Source organism: Sceloporus occidentalis, unplaced genomic scaffold (assembly GCF_023333645.1).
Source record: "Sceloporus occidentalis isolate IW3139 unplaced genomic scaffold, rSceOcc1.0.p SCAF_2, whole genome shotgun sequence".
In the NCBI taxonomy this organism is placed as follows: domain Eukaryota; kingdom Metazoa; phylum Chordata; class Lepidosauria; order Squamata; family Phrynosomatidae; genus Sceloporus; species Sceloporus occidentalis.
The window spans coordinates 114,523,743-114,543,936 of record NW_028316982.1 but is presented as its reverse complement, the minus strand read 5'-3'; positions in this window follow the sequence as shown (position 1 = coordinate 114,543,936).

Sequence of the window (20,194 nt, the reverse complement as noted above, 5' to 3'; positions counted from 1 at the left end):
AATGAGGGACACACGTTTTGTCTTAAATGGGAAGATATCCTCCGACAGTCCTGATATGTTGGGGACAGTCCCGATTAATTCTCTGTCATACCATTTTTTCCCCATCTGCTTTTAAAATGTACAAATTTCTCTCTCTGCCAATATTCACCATTTGTCCTCAGGTTACTTCATTTGCCAGTTTTCATCTGCGAAATTTGGAGGTCATGTAGGGAAGAAGAAGCAATTTTTATTAGAAATCTAAGAACCACATGTTTTGTGCTGGGTGTGTGAATTTGGAGTTATGACACTGTCCCTGCCACTATTCTTGACTATTGTCAACATAAAATCTGCATGCACATATTTTAAGGCTGTAGACTAACAATACTAACAACCAATAGCACATGATCTTGGGAGGCTTCCTCACCCTGATGCTAGTGTTTTCCATGGTCCACTTAATTGCTGCAGAGAAACGGATAGTTAGCTTAACAATGGAAGCATCCCCTTTTCATATATTGTCTGAAGACCATGCAGATCTTTCTTCCATAAGTTCACCATGACTATCTGAGACTTTTGATGTCTGGTCATGCAGCTGTCCTTATAATATACACAGCTTGCTATCACATTGTTCTAATCAGGTTCCTGACCCCACTTCAAAAAGTGAGTCATCAGTTTGGTCACAATTCCTTTCCTAGTTTCTTTCCTTCCCTCTATATTGGACCACCGTAGGGCTTACATACATTTTATTAAACATACACACACATACCTCTGAGCAATCTGTGAACCTCCTGTAAAATATGGTTCAAAGACAGCAAGTGCATTTTCAGTTAATAAGCTAATAAATATTTCTGGATGACCCTCCTCATGGTCATGTCATACAGCAATAAACTACAGCAACATAGCCAAAACATCAGAAAAAATAAATATTTGGTGTTTTATATATAAAAAGGATAATACACTAATAATAACCTAATTTCACAGGAGTGGTGAGTCTGTGTCCTTGTGTCAGGCTCCCAATTGCAGCCTCCCTCTTACAACAAAAATCTGTGCTTTGAAAAGTAACAGCTTTATTGAAAAGAGATACATACAACAGAAGTGACTTTTTGGTCAGGAATGAAAGTGTGTATTAACATATGGTTTATATAACCCGATAAAGCAAACTCACCCCATCAAGCAATAAAGTAAATTAATTGGATAACTCTTTCCCGTGCAGGGATGAATCTCCTCCCTAATGATGTAATGTCCTCCAGTCCGGGATCTTTGGCAAACTCTCAAAACAATTAAGTTCTCACACAGAGTTATCTCTTTACTGCACCTGTGACCTTGAGCTACCAACCTTAAGCCACAACAGGAGTAAGTTATATTAAACCTTAACAGCATATATACATACACACACACACACACACACACAGTGGGTCCTCGCCTTACGCGGGGATCCCTCCGCGTAAGGCGATTTCTGCCTATGCTCAAGCCCCATTGGAAACAATGGGGCTCGTGCACGGCGGTGCAACGGGCGCGCGCACCCATTCAATTGAATGGGACACGCCGCCCCTTCCGCCCCGCGGCTTGAGCGCATATGCTCAAGCCACGTAAAGCGCGCCTGCGTATGATGTGGGTGCGCTGTATATAAAATTAAACAGAACTAAAAACCCTATCATCTCCACAACCCAACATAATATAGCAACACATTATAATATTATAGCAGCATATCAACATAACATCATATAAGCAATAGGCACTCTAGGGCCCGTTACAGACCGCCCAAAAGGGGAGGTCTTGGGCCACTGCCGGTTGCAGAGCGGAGGAGCCGCAGCAGCCAAACCGCACGACTCCTCCACGCTGCAAAAAAGGAGCGTGGAAATCGCGCTCCTTCTGGCAACCCGGAAGAGACGTCGCAAGTACCAAAGCGCGCACTCTCGATGTCTCTTTCGGGTTGAGACGTGCGGACACAGAGCATCCGCTACGTCAAGATAGCGGTGCCCATCTGTATAGGGCACTGTCATTTTGATGTATCGATTCCGTGTGAGGGGCAAGGTGCGTCCGGAAGCGCCGCCCCTCACATGTAATCACGGTGCGATGACGGTGCCTCTTGCGCCCGTCTGTAACGCGCCTAGGTTTCAGTTTCCCCTCCCATCACAGACCAGTCTCTAGCCCTTTGAAGACCAAGCTTCTGCTGACTGGGTAATGCTCTCCACATTCCAACCTTAACAAGCAAGCACATATTCTAACAGTCAGTCTACCTCTTTCTAGTACATTCTATTAACCCATATAAAATCTAACATTAAACCAACTACTAACTTAATCTAATAATATTTATACAAACCCCTAAACTTATAACCCTCATGGCAGAAACCCCTGAAAGAATAGATGAATGAAGGGGATTTCTGACACCCTGGGCTCTAACTTCTATCAGCTACAGCCAATATAATAAACGGTCAGGAACAATTCTGTATCTGTAGTTCATTAACATCTGAAGGATCTTTTCTTTAACTTTAACATCTTATATGTGAAGGAGGTACAATAGTGTCCATCCCATGCTAAGAATAACTGTATCTGTAGAATTTCACCAGTGCACAAAGGGAGAATTTTGTGTCAGTTTGTTTGTGATACAAATTTACCAAAATGTTCAAAATTCCTTATATTAGAGATATCATAGTTTCATTTGCTATATATACTAGCCAGACTTAAATCTTTCAGACCTTAAGCAACCTCCCAAGTATTAAATACTATTACTATAGTATGATCTTGATAGCTAAGCAGAACCAGACCTGGTTAGTATTTGGACGGGAAAATATCAAGGAATACTAGCTGCTGTATGGTATATTTCAGAGGAAGGAATTGGCAAAACCACATCTGAGTAGTCCTTGCCTAAAAAAAAAAAAAAAAAAAAAAACTATGGAATTAATGGAGTCACCATAAGTCAACAGGGAACTTGAAGACACATTACACACACATACAAAGTGCTAATGTTATGTTTCTGAAAAGACACTAAGGAAGCATTAGAAAAACATTATTTATTGCTCATTTACTGGCATACTATGGGAGACAGGACTTTGCTATCAGTGTGTCTTTCTGTTTATTAGTATTCCATGGTTAGAAAACAAACATTGTAAGGAATCCTATAACAGAAACCATTATTTATCCATTTCATTTCATTTCATTTATGGCTTCAGGTGATGATCATATATTTATTTAATTATTTTTAAACTAATATTTAAGAGGCAGCATCTAGCCTAAGTCATCCAATGACTCTGAAAGCTGAATTGTAGCTGGAAGCCAGATCTCTTAAGTCGCAATACATCTCTCTAACCCCCAAAACCACCATGGCATGAGACTCTTGTTTATTATAGAGTAGCACCCACTAATTTATTAGATGAGGTGGAAAGTAATTCAACATTGCCCTTGTGCCAATGCTCTGTCCATTGGACCTAAGTGACCACCAACTGGGCATGTGGTAAACTAGGACAATAAAGAGCTCTAGTTCTGGCAATGTTTCTGTAATGTTTTTGATACTAAGTGTTTGCACCACTGATGGATGACAATCCAATGTCTTATTAGCAATCCTATTAGCAATCCAATGTCAAGCTGTTTGAGCTTCTAAAGGAGAGGCTACTGGCAAATGTAATGAATAATGCCTATTCTGCTATATTTGTTTTCCTTAACAAAATGTTTGAAAGTCCTCAACCTCAAGCCTTCTTGTGATTATTCATTTCAGGCCCAGTTACAGTTCCTCAAGTTTTGGAGTTCAAGGAATTCTCAAAGGCTGCTTCGCATTCCACTGAAACACAGAATATGTCTCGATAACGTACATTAAACATTGAAGCTTTATGGATTACAGCACAAGAATCAGAGCTACTGCATTGCCTCCCGAGGATGCTGTCATGGGGCATAATGTTACATTACTGGAGGAACATGGATTCCCCATGATACAATATTTACATTGCTAAGTCTCTGGAAAGTTGCTTCTGAAACTAAGCGGCTTCAATAAGGAGAGAGTACCATTATTTTTAAAGTCCCTTTCTACCATTTCTTTCCTCTCTCTGTTTTATCCAATATTTTTTTTCTATTTTATATCTCTTCTGCTCTAAATCCAATGTAGTTCAAAGGCAGCCAAACTCACAGAAAACTGCTCGGGAAGTAGTGTCTTTTATTTTTCATCTATATGACAGCCAAGCTAAAAATTTCCAACAGGCCTTTTGTCTTTGCCAATAATGAAGTCTCTGATAACAATACTTCCTACACAAACCCACCCACTAATGTAGTTATTAAAACTAATAATTCCTACAACAGTAGTAATTCAATCCTTTTTGAAGAAAGTTACCTGAATCTAAATTGGGGGTTGAGGACTGGGCTCAAAAGATGCAGAACCTGTACATCCATGGTCAGACTCAAAATGTCCATGCTTATTCACTTCCTCATATACTGGAGATGTGTTGCCTTGAAACCGTCATCAATCAATCACCGTTGATGAATGTATATTCACGTAGAGGGGATATGGGGCCTGCTTGCTCCATATGTAGTCAATTATCCAGTAGGGGTTCCCCTCACTACTGTTCATTACATCCCTTAGTAGGGTTGTGCTCCAGCCAATCAGTGTGATTAAATCCTACTGGGCAGGCAGGTGGAGGATGGTCTTGAATCTGCTATGCTATCCCCCATTCTGCTTTATATTTTGTCCACTATCCTTCTGATAACTACCACAGGAGAGGCCAGCCCAGCTTATTGCCCTTCCATCTCCCCCTCCCCTGAATGTAATGGTTAATATGTTGGGCAATTGAATCTCAGTAAATATAGTATCCCCAAAATCCCTGTAACACAAGTCCATCCGGTATGGGTCCCAGGATGAAAAACCTAAGCACAACACACCCAAATGAGGTTCTGCATTATGTCTCTGCTGACATGCTACATTGATAGGTGCCTCATTGCTGGTGGGCTACATTGATAGCTGCCTTGCGGCTAGCACCTTACCAGACCTTCCTTGGTAATAGCTTAGTTTACAAGATAATAGCATCCAGTAGGATGTGCCAGATTGCATGGGAAACACCATCATCATCCAAAACAACTGAAGGGCCAACACTTTGATGAGCTTGTTCTTGCCCATGAGAATCAGGTGGATGTCTGGATGTGGATTTTAAATGCCAGTTCAGTGATTCAGGGAAGTACTCCCTCTGACTTGCCCCGCCCCCCAGAACATTCCATTTCTCAGCCATAAGCTCATCCTTCCCCAGGTGAATCAGGAGGATATCTGGATGCTATGTATTGAAGCCTGTATGATGATTCAGGAAAGTAATGACCTGCAGAGCAGGTCATTCCTCAGCAACCCCATCTATGCAAATGTGATAGAATGAGCTCTCATCCCCCATCCAAACTACATGTTGGCCCATAGGAAAAGGCTGTGTCCCACTATTCCAAATGATGTGGGTGTGCTAGGCAGGAAGGAAGCCTTAAGGTTCTTCCCAAAATGCACTGCTGGGAGCCCATTGGACTGGGTGCACACATACAATTGGTAAGCTCATGAAAGCCCAAATCCTAACCTCTAAATATCAGCCTTTGGCACCCCTTATTAAGCTGCAGCAGTAGCTGCTCCAATCCAGAATGAGTGAGTGGAAAAATGCTTAAAAAAAAAGGGGGGGGCAATCTGTATAGTCCTGTGAATATAACAGGACAAAGAAGGCAATGGAGAGGAAATATAAGGAGGTTATCTCATTGAATGTAAAGTGACTTATCTCAGATAGAATAAAGTTATGTTTTATTTTAAAAGCAGGTGTTATTGCATACAGCCGTGGCCAGGCAAGTGTCTGGATCACAGCTGTGCTTATCCAGCAGCTTTTCAAAAAAAAAAGGAGCTTGCCATTTTTGAAAAGTGGATGGATAAGCACGGCTGGGATCTGGGCTGCATACGGGTTGTGGTCACCCAGCCGCAGTTGCATGCGATAACACCTGCTTTTAAAATTAAAAGCAACTTTATCCCTTCTGGGTTAAGTCACTTTAACTTCAATGTGATAATCTCTTTTAAAAGCTGATGAGAAAAGGGGTGGGGTGACAAAGATATTTGGAAGAAGTGGTGGCAAAGATGACATCTGAGTAGCCCAAACATTTCAGCTACCCATAGTTGCAATGAGTTTAACTGAATAACAGATTTCTTGGTGAAGATATGGTGTTGTTTTATGCTGGTGCTCCATTTAGCCTGGGGTGGACACCTTGAAGTCTTCCAGATGTTGCTGAACTACAACACCTCTCATCCTTCATTTTCATCTAAGCTATGGCTGATTTCAGACACATCCTAATAATGGCTAGGCAGCCCCACAAGTTACCCACCTCTGTTCTAGCGTAACTTCCTACCACACCCCATGGATCTGATGAAGGGACAGTTCTCCTATTGAGTTTTTGCTCCTCTCTTCTGATGTTTTACTACAACAATAGAGATAAATCGACAATGTTTTAGGTGTTATCGTAGGCCACATTAATTATTTTCTACTGTCATAATATGAAGACTTGCACAAGTTTTTAATGAAGAATTTCTAATATCAATTGGCACCAAGTGTTTTGCCTTCTACATAGATTTCAGTACTGAAGAGATTGCTAGTCCCAAGCCTCTCAATGACACAATGGAACCAGAAAGTCTGTTTCTGAAAAATGTGGCCATGATTTTACCTGTTTGTGGTAAATATATACTTCTACTGTACAAATAAACTCTGGAGTCATGCCACTTTTGCCAAAAATCACATCACTGCAGCTTCTCCTATGATTTTCTCCTTATGTCTCTCCAGAGTGTACTCAAGTTATCCCAAAGAGCTTTTGCCATCTCAACTTGCTCTCTGCTTAATTCACTTTAAAGTTCATGGCTGTTGAAAACAAAATCACCATTGATGTACAACCTGGTTTAATTTCATTTTCAGCCCTCTGCCATTTTGTAGTTTACTAGCTTACAGTAAATCTCATGAAAATTGCCTTATAATCTTTTACCAGCTGCTGCACTTCATCAGCTGAGTGGTGACTTTCTGTATATCCCCCCTTCTCTCTATGCATCAGTTTATGTGGCAGAGTGTTAAACAGAGTCCCTGTGCAGTTCACCTTTTCTTCCTTTGCTTCCTTAATGGGTTGGAAAATCATACTTTTATGTGCACCTAGGGAAGCATGAAATTCCATTTTCTGTAAACTGGTATGTGAATGTAATTAAAATGTATTACTTATCATATGCTTAATGACTAATTTTGATTAAATGGCAATGAACAGAAGAGAAAGTCATTCTAGGAACAGCAGTATGGAAATTACACTTGTATACAGACCTGTTTCAGCTAGGTACCACCTTTATTTTAGCATCCAAAAAAATAAAAAAAAAAGCCTAGAGAGATCAGTATTGATATGTTGGGCATATCAATACTGCAAATTGATTATCAGCTCTGACATAGTTAAATTGTCATGCCTTGCTCTGTCACCATAACCCCAGGTACTGCAGACTAGTTCTTTAATGTGGACACTGAGACATTTGTCCCATTGTCTAAAATGCTTAGTCCTGGCAATAAGGAAACATATCCACAAATGTTTTGCAATCCACAGAGGGTGCTTGCAAAGTAACTTGGAAAAAGTAATTATTTACATGTATAGCTGTGGCCCTAAAAGTACTCAGGTAGTTCCATCTTTTAGAAGAGCAATTATTTAGTTGCTCATTTCTCAAAAGTAAAAGCTTATGTAGCAAAATATACTTTTAGATAGTTTTTTTTAAAGCAGTGAATACCACAAGAATTTGATACAAAACACACTCTTCTGTGCACATTATCATTGCCTCAACACACAATAAGTTTCAGCATGAAGCATGTGATGTTTCTTCTCCATCATTTAATGAAGCCACACTAGAGATGCATAGCTTTATACATTTCATTCTTGTGGGCCAGAGTGAATATTTGAAATACTGCAGCAGCAGTAGTGGGACCTGACAATTGTAGAGGGTTTTTCAGAAATGATGACAGTGGCATTATACGTACTGTGCAAAGGAAGATAATGGTAAACCACTTCCAAATGTCTTTTACTATGAGAAATAAGCCAAAATGAGGTATGACACTCTGAGGTCAGAAGGCACTCATCCAGCTACTAGGAACAATACTGCTGTGTCTTAACAACACAACAAGATGCCTACTAAAAGGGCATCTAGCTATTGACATTCTTAGATGTCAAAGAAAAGTCTGAAGCTGCACAACACATGCAATAGGAATATGGAATGTAAAAAGCTTGAATTGGGAACTATTGTAAAACAAGAAATAGAGTATTTATTAATATATGTAGAGATACAGTGACAAGCACATTAGCCCTTAGGATAAAAAAAAAACCCACCAGAAGTTAAAAGTAAAACATTTTGCTTGAGGAGAAAAAAGGACACAAAATCCTAGAATAAAAGCATACTGCTATCTGTGTGGGTGATCTATAGAGATTTAATATGTAGAGCACTGTAGTCTTACTCAGCAGTTGTCGCTCATACAAAAAAAATCACTGTATGAACTGAAAGTGCCAATAAGCCCCAACCCTGGCAATACATGGCTTGACTAGCCCCTTCACCTGACATCCAAACATGCAGTGTGAATGTCTTCAGGAATAGAGCCTTCGCATCTGTAGCTGTATGACCAAAGGCTTCTGTGTGATCTTGAAAATAGACCTTGCTGATTTCTAGATCACATGAATGCTTTTTGCACTTAGCACTATATATACGAAGGTTTCCTTCCTTTTGTTGCTTGCATTCTATGGGTACATGTCAGGAGAAGGGCTAGTTGGTTCATGTGATTCTGGGACAAGGCAAATGAGTTGGTGCTCTTACATAGATCTATTTACAGTGGGCCCTTGGTAGCTGGTGGGGTTTGGTTCCAGAATTCCCCATGGGTACCAAAATCCATGAGTGCTCAAGTCCCATGAAATACAATGGAAAAATAAAATAGTGTCCCTTATATAAAATGGTACAAATCAAGGCTTGCTTTTTGTTATACACACACACATAATATTTTCAAGCTAGGGATGGTTAAACCCATGGATACGGCCAACTGTATACGTAATAATTTATGAATAGGCACTTTACCTATAAAATTTCCATTGATTCAGTTCTTCCTATTCAAAATGACTCTATTAAATTATATTGGGGGGGGGGTAATAGATCAGTTCTGGGTTTCATAAAGTAGGCTGCATCCACACTGCAGTTTGACACCATTTTAACTGGCTATGAAATTTTGGGAATTGTAGTTATGTGAGGCATTTAGCCTTCTCTGTCAGAGAGCTCTGATGCCCAACATACCACAATTCTCAAAATTCCATAGTATTCAGCCATGGCAGTTAAAGTGATGTCAAACTGAATCATTTCTGCAGTGTAAATGCAATCGTAAATAGATTTATATGTTGTAGAAGTATAACTATACAGCAGGCCATTCACAGGCTTGACATCTGCAGATTTTAAGCATCCTCAGCTGGCAAGCCCCATTATTCCCAATGGCGGTGCATGCACGTGATTATCACATCCCCTCTTAACCTTCTTTTCATAAGGCTAAACATTCTCAGGTCCCTAAGCCACTCCTCATAGGGCATGGCTTCCAGACCTTTCACCATTTTGGTTGCTCTCCTCTGGATATGTTCCAGCTTGCCAACATCCTTCTTGAACTGAAGTGCCCAGAACTGGACACAGTATTCCAGGTGAGGCCTGGAATCAAAGCAGAATACCGTGGTGTTATCATTTCCCTTCATCTGGACACTGTACTCCTGTTGATGCAACCAAGAATCATGTTAGCTTTCTTGGCTGCCACATCACACTGCTGACTCATGTTCAGCTTGTGGTCTACTAAGACTTCTGGATCTGGATCCCTTTCACATGAACTGTTGTCTAGCCAGATGTGCCCTAGCCTATATCACTGCATTTCATTTTTTCTTCCTAGATGTAGGACCTTACATTTCTCCCTCTTGAAATTCATCTTGTTAGCTTTAGTCCAGCCCTCTAACCTGTCAAGATCATTTTGAATTTTAATCCTGTCCTCTGGGGAATTAGCAACCCCTCATCTCTAAATTAATCAGCATGGTCTCTATTCGTTCATCCAATTGATGGATCAAGATGTTGAATAGCCCAGTATAGATCCAAGGGACATCATCTAGTCAAATTGCTCCAGGATGAAGAGAAGCCATGAGCACTCTTTAGGTTCAGTCAGTCAGCCAATTACAAATCCGCCTAACAGCAGCACTGTCTAGGCCACATTTTATTAGCTTCTTTGCAAGAATATAATGGGGAACTTTGTCAAAATTCTTACTGAAATCAAGATCTATTACATCCCTAGCATTCCCTTTATCTATCAAACCTGTAACTCTATCAAAAAAAGAGATCATATTAGTCTGGCATGACTTGTTTTTGAGAAACCCGTGTTGACTCTTTGTGGTGACAGCTTTCTAAATAATTACAAACCATCTGTTTAATGACCTGCTCTAGACTCTTTCTGGGTGTTGATGTCAGGTTGATGTCTGTGGTGATTTCTCATCTTCTCCAAGAATTCTCAAGGATTATTGTCAGTGTTTCTGAAATTGCTTCTGCCAGTTCTTTGGATGTAGCTCATCTGGCCCTAGAGACTTGAATTCATTTAGAGTTTCAAGAAACTAACATATTTTCCACATCTCGGCAAGATCAAGGTTATGTACTAGTTGCTGTACTTCCATCTATGAAAGAGAGAGAATGGTGGTTTCAGTGGTTTGAACTCTGGAGACTCCAAGAGACCATAGTATGAATCCCCATTAGGTCATGGAAACCCAGGAATTGACCCTGGGCAACTCACACTCTCCCAGTCTCAGAGCAAGGCAACCCCCCTTGGAATACATTTTGGAAAGAAAATCCCATCTTAGGGTCACCTTTGGGTTGTCACGTTGGAAATTACTCAAAGGCCCATAGCGACAACAAACTGCCATCTGTGGCTGCCTTCATGTCACAAAAAGGTCAGACATATTCAATCAGTTGTCAAATGGTGAGGCAACGCCTAGGTAGATCCAAATGATTCAATTCTTCTTCTCTGGTCCAGACTAGCAACAGAATTTAGGCTTATGTATATTCAATACCAGAAATATCCACTTTTCATGCTTGAAACTCTCTTATTTGCGACTGCTGCAAAGGATCATGGATGTAGTTCCAAGAGTAACTGTTCCAGAAGATCTGTGTCAGAAAAAGAAAAAGGAAATGAGTGCCTTGTACAAGATGTTGCATTTCTAAATCTAGTCTTTTGAGCAATAGTAAGCAATGTATGAAATGCCAAGGCAGTCAGCACTTTGCATGGGAAATGAGATAAGTGCTAGAAACAAAGTCAGGCTTTGAATGAATGAACTGACTGAGCTGTTATTCCCAGCATCCAGTTCATTGCTGGCTATCAGCCCATTAGCCTTTCATTTTACAAAACTACAGAGAGAGAGAGAGAGAGAGAGAGTTTTGTCAACAAGTGGGCAGTTCTGTCACATTTTCTTATGAATTATCACTGCAAAGCAGAAAGCTATGTCTGACTGTGAAATGCCTCTTTAGAGCAATATATTCTTTACTGCTTCAATTCAAGTAGACATTGGAAATGTTGATTGGGGTGATGCTAATATGATAGAAAGTCATGCATATGAAAAATGTCAGCATTATCCCTCTAGCAAGGCATCGATGGAGTACCCTAGACTTTTTCAAAGACTTAGGCGGGTTACAAACGGCCCTCAAGGGGCTGTTTTCCCGCCGCCGCTATTCGCTGCATAGGGAAGCCCCAGTGGCCAGACCGTGAGGCTTCCCCGCGCAGCGAAAAAGGAGCGCTGAAATGGCGCTCCTTTTTGAAACGTGGAAGTGGTGCCGTGAGGGGCAGAGTGCGCCCTCACGGTGTCACTTCTGCCACGACACGTCTGGACGCACAGCATCCAAGACGTCAAAATGGCGGCGCCCATGTGGATGGGCGCTGCCATTTACGACATGCTCCGCGCGTACTGGGAGGAAGGCCCATGAGGAAAGTAAGAACCTTCCTAACCCTAATATGGCCCTTCCTAACCCTAGTACGCGCGGAGTGCATACTTTATGGCGGTTTGTAACCCGCCATGGTGAAGACTTAACTTCTCTAGAAGTTTATCTCAATTTCCTTCCTTTTATGACCCTTTATTGTTTTCAAGAAGGCATTCCTCTGCTTTTTTCTCATTTTTCTACAAAATATGACAGCTTATAGATCAACAATTGTTGCAGAAAGGGCATTTCCTTTTGTCTCGGTGATTTGTGATTAACCAAGACAATTTGGCCTGACATTTTTTGCCAATATGGACAGGTAACTTTCAGTTTCTTAACATCAGAGAGATTAGAAGAGAGGAGGGGATGAAAGTGATATGACTGGCTAATGAAACTTGTCAGGGAAGATTTGATTTGATTTTTTTAAAAGCCTTTAAAAACTCACAAAATTACTTCTTTAATAAAAACACAAAATTATTTTATATCAAAAATAATGTGCTTGATGATCACATTGTTTTGAGCCTTCTGCCTTGAGCTTTCTGTGGCAAATATCCATAGTCCAAAGGATATTTCTAACAGTATTATGCACTTGTACATCATGTTGGGTGTACCTTATATCATGTTATGGATGGCTGTGAGGGTTTATAGAAGAATGGCATATTATGCTTTCTAAAAACACTTTATCCAGAATGTGCTGCTGCTGCTGATAATAAACCATCCACAGTCAATGTGGGTGGAAGGGTGCTTTTGCACCCACATCCCAGAATTCATTTGGACCCCACTGACCTGACCTCATGCATCTTTGATTGGAGATAGGAATGTGCTTCATCATTCGGGGTTGTTATTTGTTATATAAGACTCATTGAATGACAGCTACTTCTAAATTATAACACAATGACTGTCTTATAATATATGTTTATCACACTACCAAGATTCCATTGGAAAAGGGAGTTGAACTAGATTTAAAACAAAGAAAACCCCCAAATGTCCAAAGTTTATCACACAATGTCGCAGATAATGTAAAATAACACAAAGTTAATCTGAACGTAAAGCAGAGAAAACCGGCAGCTTTTTACTTCCAGAATAATCCGAAAGTATAAGAGTTGCCATTTTTCTCTGCTCTGCGTTCGGATTAACTTCACATTATTTCACTTGGGGAGTCCCTAGTGTGATAAAGTAACCGAATTTACAAGTTTGGTTTGAATTAGAATGTACTTTAAATCGCGCTTAACTTCTGATTTCCCATGGGATCTCCCCTAGTGTGATAAAGCTCATTATGTATACTATACAATTCTTCTGTCACAAGACTTTATACCAGTTTCTTCTTATATTTCTGGAAAATTGATGCTTGGGCAAATATCCAGAGAATTTTGTAGAAAGTTTTTAAAAATATATTAATATGCTAAATGAAACGCCTGAGAGAGCTGTCCATTCTTCTTTTTTCCTCTTTTCCCCACTCCTAATGTTAAATTCAGATTATTTCTCTGAGAATTTTAAATTCGCTTGGAAAAATCATGTGCATTTTGGATGTATTTCTTCTAATATATACATGTTTTAAATATATTTTGGCATATATATATTGCAATGATATGTAATATAATACATTTTTGAAAGCTATTTTCACTAATATATGGGAAGTCTCATCCACAGGGTTGCCATGAGTCAAGTTTGACTTGAGCACAATTAACAAATGAATTTTATATGTGTTTACCCCAGTATACAGATTTTGGTATGGATTTTTGATTTAAGTTTTCAGATGCTGATTTGGAATGTTGTGTTAATTTTTTAAGGATTATTTCAGTTTCAGCTTGCTCATTGATCACAATGCAATTTAATTTTAAGTCTATTTTTTTTAATTAATTTTTTTTTGAATGCAGCTTATATGAATTAGTCCCCCATTCCTAATGGGGAATATGAATTGAGTAGAAAAACATTAAAAATGTAATGGTACTTTGAGACCTATGTATTATTCTAAAGTAAATGTTTGTTTCTTAAAAGAAAATTCACACCAGTGTCTCCCCCCCACACACTTATAGCTATAGACAATCAAACGTCTGTAAAATATTATTCAAATTAATAGTGATTCTGTTGCTCAAAGGGGGAAAAAAGCTTCATTGTTGCTCTCACTCCCTTGTTCTTTCCTCACTTCTGAAAACAAGTGTATTGCAAAGATAAAAAGCAAAACCCAGTTGAACATGAATGTAAAACCAGTAGAATTCTTTTCCTCCAAGATAGCAATTTCTTTTTTATATCCCTAATTTTCTGCATCCCTGTTTTGTACATAGATCCACCACTGATTATTTACCTTCTCCTGATTTTTATCAGTTTCTTCCAGTCTCCTTTTTCTTCTCAGTAGTATTTGTGTCTCTTTCTTGTTGCCTGTGTCTTGCTTCAGGCCCTATGCTGAATCTCATTCTCCTTTCTACTTCTTATCTCAAACACTTTTCCTTTTGCACTTACCCTTCAAATCTGGATCCTGTAGCCAGCAGTTACCTTATAGTTGCATCTCCCTTCATGTCACAGATACCCTCTCAGGCTGCATCAGCTAAGGTCCAAAAGACACTGCAAAAACAATGCAGTTTGACGATGCTTTATCTGTCATGGCTCAGTACTATGGATTCCTGGGACTTGTAGTTTGCTGTAGCATGAGAGCAATCTGACAGAGAAGGCTAAATATTTCACAAAATTACATATTTCAGAATTCCATAGCTATTCCATGTTTCTGGAGACAGAGGCTGCATCTGCACTGCGGAAATAAAAGCAGTTTAACAGTGCTTTAACTTCCATAACTAATGCTAATGCTATGGAAGTTAAAGCACTGTTAAATAGCTTTTATTTTTGCAGAGCAGATACAGCCTTTGTCTCCAGAAATATTTAATAATTCTGGATGACTGACAGACTAACAGATATAATTTAATTTTCATTGCTCAGTTTCTCAATGTATACTATCCAGTGTATACTACCCAATGTAAACTTCAGCCTTTACAAAAATTGGTCCTCTTAGATCATTGACAAATTTTGACTACTCATGATATTCAAGATATTTTGACTACTCATGATATTCATGAGGTCACCCTAAGCTAACAGCATAACTTGAAGGCACATGCATGGACATATGCATTATCCCTATATATAGCCTTAATATATATATCAAGAGAACAATGGGTGTAAATTGAGTGTGGGAGGCTGATCTATATATTTTTCTAACAATCTTCTAATGGAATCAGTTGTTAGTGTTTCCCTCCTCGTTTCACATGTCTTTCTGAGCAATTACGTGAAAAGGCCCGTAAGCTTCTTCATGACAGGCATCTGTCACCAGCTAGACTTGCATGTAATGTTGGAGAGGTTGTGGAAAATTACCCTTAATACATATGTGGCTGTGTTTCTCCTTGGTCATACCTTTCTTGGAACAAACTTTTTGGGAACTAATTGTCATATTTAGAAACCACTCTATATCAGTCCTTTTGAAGCTGTGAACAATAGATTAAAATGACCAGATTCAGACTCAAATTAAGGGTCCTTGATCTTGGCCAGGTGAAGCCAAGGGCAATGCACAAATCACTTGATTGCAACACTCTTTGGAGCTTAAACAGAAGCCTTTGAGTTGGCATAAAACAGATTTGTTTAAATGCAATTGCTCTCTTGATATTTTTCTTCCCCCAAACTTCATTATTAAAGGAATGATAAAGGAAAATATGAAATTAAAAACTAGCCATGGGTTGTAGGTAGGGTTTAAAAGTACTCCACAGGTCTGAAAATATTATTGCAGGATACTGCTAAAAAGCAATTGGTTTGTGAACTACAGCCTTCAAGGATATCCACTTGCCATCTGAAAATGACTAATGGATCAATGTCTTTGGATAACTGATGAATTCAAGGCATTCTCATCAACTGACCTGGTTGTGTGAGCAGTAGCAAAAGAGACAGGAGAAGGAAGAAAAATAGGAAGGGCATGCTGGGAAATGGAAGTTTGAAATCAATCTTCTTTTTGTGCTCATAGCTACAAACTGTTGGCCGTTTTTTCTTTATTGAACCTTTATTGAAAAGTGCAAGGTTAAAGCATTTAGTCAATAGAGGATGAAGTAAGTTTTCTATAAGGGATCAGTTAATAACACATCTCTTTAAATTTTTCAATAATCTATTGTTTTAGAGGGGGGGAAAGGAAAAGAGAATAAAACTGTATTTATATAGATTTGCTGAAATTGGGTTCACTGAATTTTTTTGGTTATTTGCTATCATATTTGTTTTTATTTTTAATTTCACATCTATTACAAAGGCCCTCAACAGTCGGGCAAAATATGCTGGCATGAAGCAGAGTGTCGGCATGGCTACTGCACACCACATGCTGGCATCATGCTGGCTTCACGCCACCCAACCAACCACACATCGGGTGGCATTGTGCCACGTCTTTGGTGCAGCATGTAAACACACTGCACCAAAGAGCCATGGAAAAGCTGCAGTGACTGATGTGCCATTTCCCCAGAGCTGTGCTGTGGAACTGTCAGGTTGGGGGCATGGTGTGCGGTTGCCACATCCCCAACCCAGGGCTTCCATGGGTGGCACGGCACTGCCTCTTAATGGTGTTGTGCCGAGCCCCTAAGTCTGGAATCTTCATTATCAAAAGTGTAAAAGTATAATGAAAACTGCTTTACTTAGACATATCTGAAATCTTGTACTGTACATACCTATCTGCGAAAAAGCAACATTAAAAAAAGCTATGTAGACATATACAGGATTGCTCTTGTAAGCACTGGAATAAAGTGTGTTTGATCCAGTTTGACATGAATGTAACCTGGCTTCTTGTTGTTCTTGTGTTCCCTCAAGGTTTTTCCTCCTTTGATGTCCCTAAGGTGAACCTATCATGGGGTTTTCTTCACAAGATTGGTTCAAAGTGAGTTTTCCATTGGCTTCCCCTGACGCTGAGAGCAAGTGTCTTGTCCAGATGGTTTCATGGCCAAGTGGAGAATTGAATCCTGGTCTCCAGAGTCTCAGTCAACATTCAAATCACTACCTCATGCTGGCTCTCTCTTTTGTACTGAGGCTGCCAGAAGCAAATTGCTCACTCCCATGACAGCTTTCTGAAGCTCCTTCCCAGGTGTAAACCCTTTTTAATGGGGTAGGATTTTGTAAAAAAAAAAATAAAAAAAAATTATTAACTTTCCTTACAACACAATACATAAAAGTCATACACTCTCTACCCATTTCCCTCTTTACCCCTTTCTTCATTCTCTTCCACTATTTTCTTTCCCTTCACAATTCTTTCTACCACTTATTCTGCCTCTTCTCTATCCCCTTCCATTGATTGCTCTTTCTTTATTTTCTCTTCCTTGATTTATCTCCTCTTCCTTACATATCTTATTCTATATATTTTTACTCACTATCACATACTTTTCCATGTGAATTTCATCACTTCTACTTTCTTCTTTACCTACATTTACCTACATACCCACCACCATTATTCTATTATTTAAATAAAACCCCTATACTTAACTTCTTCACTATCGATTTATATCTATTATTTTTGAGTTCTTAACCGTTTGGGATTGTTCTCGTCTTGTCTTTACTACTGCTTCCCCCCCCCCCCCCATCATTTCCTTCACAATTGTCTTTTCTGTTTCTCTTGATCTTCTTATATCAATTACTTTTTTCCTTCTACAACAGTCTTCTAAAAAGAATATTACAACTTCTATTAATCTAATATTTCCTAACTGTATCAAATAAATTATTCATTACATCACATTTGTAATTACAATTTTACCCCACTGCTCTCTCCAAAATCCATTAGAACAAACTTACAACTGCACTTTCTTCCCATTGTTCTCTTAGATAGCTAATTATTAACTTCCATTCATTGTTAAACCTTTCCAATGTTTTATCTATCATTAGTTGTGTTAATTTGTCTGCTTCTATAATGCCAAATAGTTTCCATATCAACTCTTCTTTTGTCATTATGCTTTTCTTCTTCAAATTTTGTGAGAAAGCAATCCTGGCTGTGTAATTAAATAAAATAGTCCCCCCCCCTCTATTTCATCTTCCATTGTTCCTAATTAAAAAAATTATAGTTTCATCACTGTTTTTCCATGTATTATCTAATTAATTACTAAATTGATTAATTTCCATTATTCTTTGGCTGATTTACAACACCACCAAAAATGGTAGAATGTTTCAGGAGATTCACCACATTTCCAACATTTATTATCTATGTTCTTGTAAATTTTTGCCAACCTGTTTGAGGATAGATACCACCTGTGGTAAATCTTGTACCAGTTCTCTTTTAATTTTTGGGATATTGTAGACTTAATTCCTTTATTCCATAATTTCTCCCACTGGGTTAATTGAATTGGATGTCCTATGTAATTAGCCCATTTGATCATTGATTCTTTGACTATTTCTCCCTCCATCTTGAATTCTGATAGCTTTTGGTATAATTGTCCTATTGTTTTCTTTTTGTTTCTAAATAATACCTCTTCTATTTTAGATTTTCCCCCATTAGTCCATTGTTTTTTATATTCATTGTTGCTCTTTTGTAAATTTGTTTAAACTGAAACCATCCTAAGTTAAATTCCTTCTGTTGCAGATTCTCCTGTTTGGATATTTTTATTTTTCATCTTTGTCTACCAATGTTATATTATCAATCAGATTCAAAAAAGTTTTGAGCAATTTTCCTTGTTTCTCTCCTAATTTTTCAGTTGAACATCTATCTATTTTTGATTCTATGACCCCATTGAAGTCACCAAGTATAACAATGTTCTCATAATCATATTCTAACAGTTTTTTGTGTAAGTTCTCATAGATTTCTCCTTTATTTTCCTGGGGGCAATAGATTCTTACTATTAATATCTTTTCTCCTTTCTATGTGATCTCCACCCCTATCCGAAACTCTTTTTTTACCACTAAAAATCTCTTGTGAATTTAACTGACTGTTTACATAAATAATCACTCCTTTTTAGCTTTTATCTGATGAAGTAACATATTATTTGCCTAGTTTCTTATTTTTAATTAATCTTACATCTTGAAGTTTAATATGTGATTCTTGTAGACACACAATATCACATTTCTGTTTTTCTAATAGTAAAAAAGTTTTGTTCTGTGTGTGTTTTTGTGGTGAATTCAACCCTTTTATATTCCAGGATAGGTTTTTTTTTTCCATTTTATATCTTTTACTTAACTACTAGCCATATCCAAATTGTTTCTTTAACCCCTCCTCCCAAGGGTCAAACTGAAATATACCAAGGAAGAAGAAAGGCAACTCAATCAGTTATCAATTAAGAGAACAGTGGAGAGAATTCTATTCTTACCCTATTGTAACTTTAGTTATTCTTCTCTTTTTCTTCTTTGTCCTTATCTTCTTCCCCTGCTCTTCTTTGTCTGCATTCTGGATTTTGTCTTCTTTTTCTTTCTCTTTCTCTCTTTCCTTTCTGTAAGCCTCCTGGAGTCTCGTCCTTCCCAGTATTCTCTTCCTGAACCATTCTTCTTTGAGACTGCTCCCTTTATCTCCTATTTCTTTCCTACCCCCCCACCCCCCAAGTCACTTGCCTTTTGTAGTCTATATCTTCTCTACTTCCACTTTAGGGACATCCCTTTTACTTCTTCCCAGTGGAATGGTATCCCATAAATCTTAAGTTGTTCTGTCAGGAACGCATGGTCCCTTCTCATTTTTAAAACTTTTCCAGGAATGTCCTTGAAGATCTGTACCATTTTCTCTTCATTTATCAGGTCTTTTTTGTAGTTTTATTGAATTATTAAATCTCTAGTCTGTTTTCTGACACAGTATACCATTATGTCACATGGGAGCTTTTTAGTTCGTGTTGCTTTAGAGTTTATCCAATATGGTCTGTCTGGTTCTCATGGGAATTGCTCTGCTGGTTCTTCAATAAAGTCTGCAAGTATTGGAGTTAGTATTTTATATAAATTCTCATTACTTTTTTCTGGAAGACCTCTAATTTTAGAACAGTTCTCACTTTGTTTGACCTCCAGTTTGATCAAAAGTTTCTGGCTTACTTTTTGTTGTTGAGATAAATTTTGCATCTTATCTTTCATCTGTTCAGAGTATTTTCCAGTTTACCCACCTTGCTTGTTATTTTTTCCCAGGTCGTGATTTATTTTACCTAGGGTTTGTTTCAGTTCTGTCCATTTTAAATCTCCAATTCGATCTCTTGTTTCAGTCTTAAGTTATTCTCTCTCATCTCTTATCAATTTTTTTTTCTTATGTGTTAAATTATTAGTTCATTTGTTCTGATAATTTTACAGTAG